Source organism: Oncorhynchus clarkii, chromosome 12 (genome assembly GCF_045791955.1).
Source record: "Oncorhynchus clarkii lewisi isolate Uvic-CL-2024 chromosome 12, UVic_Ocla_1.0, whole genome shotgun sequence".
Lineage (NCBI taxonomy): Eukaryota > Metazoa > Chordata > Actinopteri > Salmoniformes > Salmonidae > Oncorhynchus > Oncorhynchus clarkii.
The window spans coordinates 88,463,011-88,466,936 of NC_092158.1; positions in this window are offsets into that span (position 1 = coordinate 88,463,011).

Consider the following 3,926-nt stretch of genomic DNA (forward strand, 5'->3'; position numbering starts at 1 on the left):
AACTGCAAAAATCTCTGAAGCTGGAGACTCTTACCTCCCTCACTAGCTTTAAGCACCAGCTGTCAGAGCAGCTCACAGATCACTGCACCTGTACATAGCCCATCTGTAAATAGCCCATCCAACTACCTCATCCCAATACTGTATTTATTTAACTATCTTACTCCTTTGTACCCCAGTATCTTTACTTGCACATCTTCTGCACATTCAACCATTCCAGTGTGTAATTGCTATTTTGTAATTACTTCACCACTACGGCCTATTTATTGCCTTACCTCCCTTATCCTACCTCATTTGCACACTTTTTTTATACTGTATTATTGATTACATGTTTGTTTATTCCATGTGTAACTCTGTGTTGTTGTATGTGTCGAACTGCTTTGCTTTATCTTGGCCAGGTCGCAGTTGAAAATGAGAACGTGTTCTGAACTAGCCCACCTGGTTAAATAAAGGTGAAATAAAAAAATAAATGTCCAGCCCATTCATTATCTCAGCCAATCATGACTAGCGGGAAGGTTCCTAACTTTTTCCATGGCTAAACCAACTTGTAATTTAACAATTTTATTTGGTATTTATGAATGGAATACAAGTTTTTTTTATTAAAGGCACATGAAAGTTCACATGTTCCCGAAGACGTTTCTGCCGCCCCAAAAACGCATTTAGATTTAAATAAATTAATAAGACATTCAAATGCCACTCCTGTGAAGTTGTGGCGTGCGACATACACCTCATTTCCTGAAACAAGTCACAAATGCCACCGTATTCAGTATATAGGGCAGGTCGAAAGTAGTGCACTAAATTATTTATTGAATAGGTTGGGAATTAGGATCCACTACCTTACTCAATGGGTCGTGTGATGCCGTCTTGGATTGAGGTGGCATCGGCTGATAGGCTGATATATCTGCATTCCATCAATGGGTTGTCGCCATGCACACACATCTAACAAACAAACACATTTATATGCCAAACCCAGGTCCATAGTTTAAAAGACCTCTTCTTCCAGACTTTAGGACTTCCTAGTTTCCCACACAGACATACCTGCAGTCAGCTTTGCCATGGTCTGATCTGGTCTGATCGTGTCTGGTCTGCCCTGATCTTGTCTGGTCTGCCCTGAGCTTGTCTGGTCTGCCCTGATCTTGTCTGGTCTGCCCTGAGCTTGTCTGGTCTGCCCTGATCTTGTCTGGTCTGCCCTGAGCTTGTCTGGTCTGCCCTGATCGTGTCTGGTCTGCCCTGATCTTGTCTGGTCTGCCCTGATCTTGTCTGGTCTGCCCTGATCTTGTCTGGTCTGCCCTGAGCTTGTCTGGTCTGCCCTGAGCTTGTCTGGTCTGCCCTGATCTGCCCTGATCGTGTCTGGTCTGCCTTGATCTTGTCTGGTCTGCCCTGAGCTTGTCTGGTCTGCCCTGAGCTTGTCTGGTCTGCCCTGAGCTTGTCTGGTCTGCCCTGATCTTGTCTGGTCTGCCCTGAGCTTGTCTGGTCTGCCCTGATCTTGTCTGGTCTGCCCTGATCTTGTCTGGTCTGCCCTGAGCTTGTCTGGTCTGCCCTGAGCTTGTCTGGTCTGCCCTGATCTTGTCTGGTCTGCCCTGATCTTGTCTGGTCTGCCCTGATCTTGTCTGGTCTGCCCTGATCTTGTCTGGTCTGCCCTGATCTTGTCTGATCTGGTCTGATCGTGTCTGGTCTGCCCTGAGCTTGTCTGGTGTACCCTGATCTTGTCTGGTCTGCCCTGAGCTTGTCTGGTCTGCCCTGAGCTTGTCTGGTCTGCCCTGAGCTTGTCTGGTCTGCCCTGATCTTGTCTGGTCTGATCAAGCCCTAAGGGACATGCTGATAACATATTGGTGATGTCAGGAGAGTAGAGTTGCAGAGGGCCAGCGTCCCCCAGCTCAACTTCAGACACTGTTAACTTCCTGGGGTTATTTGTCACTAAACAGGTCATGGGTCTTAATATTTACTGCAGGACATGAAGGAAGGGGGTGGTGGTGGGGAGTGTGTGTGTGTGGGGGGGGGGGGATTGCAGTGTGTGTGTGTGTGTGTGTAAATCTGAAGTGAATAACCCCCCCTCCTCTCTCTGCAGCAGCAGTAGCAACAGTCAATAGTCCAGATGACTGACAGTTGAATGGAACATTAGGAGACTTCAGAGCTCCTACTCCAGGGGACAGAACCGCCCTCCTCTCTTCTCTGCTTAGATTTGTTGCTTTTATTCTTTTTTTCATCCCAGGCGTCTGTCCTCCCGGAACAAACCCGGGCCTTTAGATGTTGCTGAACTATAGAGAGGTAGGGGAAGCTGAGGGTATTCAGACCTGATTTCATCACGCCCATAAATCTCCTAGATATCAAAGCCTGTCTTACGCCCTAACCCCTCCTTCCCTCCCCTCCTCCTCTCCTCCCCTCCACTCTTCCTTTGTCTTGGTATTACCCATTAGGGTGCAGCTGACTGGCCACTTTGATGAGTCTGCGGGAGTCAGGACGGGAGCGCTGAGGAGCTACAGATGTGTAACCCCACGGAACCCGGAGGCACCTTTGAACCCTGGAGTTAAAACCAACACTAGCATCCTGTACACACACACACACACACACACACACACACACACACACACACACACACACACACACACACACACACACACACACACACACACACACACACACTCACACACTCACACACACACACACACACACACACACTCACACACACACACACACACACACACACACACACACACACACACACACACACACACACACACACACACACACACACACACACACACACACACACACACACTCACACACACACACACACACACACACACACACACACACACACACACACACACACACACACACACACACACACACACAGTAGTCGGTAAGGATAGGAATGCATGAGCATAAAAAAGGCAACAACAAAGAAAGGTATTTTCTATGTACCGATTCCATGAGACGTGGTTTATGAACTGATGCACAAAACAACGCTGGATTCCATGAGACGTGGTTTATGAACTGATGCACAAAACAACGCTGGATTCCATGAGACGTGGTTTATGAACTGATGCACAAAACAACGCTGGATTCCATGAGACGTGGTTTATGAACTGATGCACAAAACAACGCTGGATTCCATGAGACGTGGTTTATGAACTGATGCACAAAACAACGCTGGATTCCATGAGACGTGGTTTATGAACTGATGCACAAAACAACGCTGGATTCCATGAGACGTGGTTTATGAACTGATGCACAAAACAACGCTGGATTCCATGAGACGTGGTTTATGAACTGATGCACAAAACAACGCTGGATTCCATGAGACGTGGTTTATGAACTGATGCACAAAACAACGCTGGATTCCATGAGACGTGGTTTATGAACTGATGCACAAAACAACGCTGGATTCCATGAGACGTGGTTTATGAACTGATGCACAAAACAACGCTGGATTCCATGAGACGTGGTTTATGAACTGATGCACAAAACAACGCTGGATTCCATGAGACGTGGTTTATGAACTGATGCACAAAACAACGCTGGATTCCATGAGACGTGGTTTATGAACTGATGCACAAAACAACGCTGGATTCCATGAGACGTGGTTTATGAACTGATGCACAAAACAACGCTGGATTCCATGAGACGTGGTTTATGAACTGATGCACAAAACAACGCTGGATTCCATGAGACGTGGTTTATGAACTGATGCACAAAACAACGCTGGATTCCATGAGACGTGGTTTATGAACTGATGCACAAAACAACGCTGGATTCCATGAGACGTGGTTTATGAACTGATGCACAAAACAACGCTGGATTCCATGAGACGTGGTTTATGAACTGATGCACAAAACAACGCTGGATTCCATGAGACGTGGTTTATGAACTGATGCACAAAACAACGCTGGATTCCATGAGACGTGGTTTATGAACTGATGCACAAA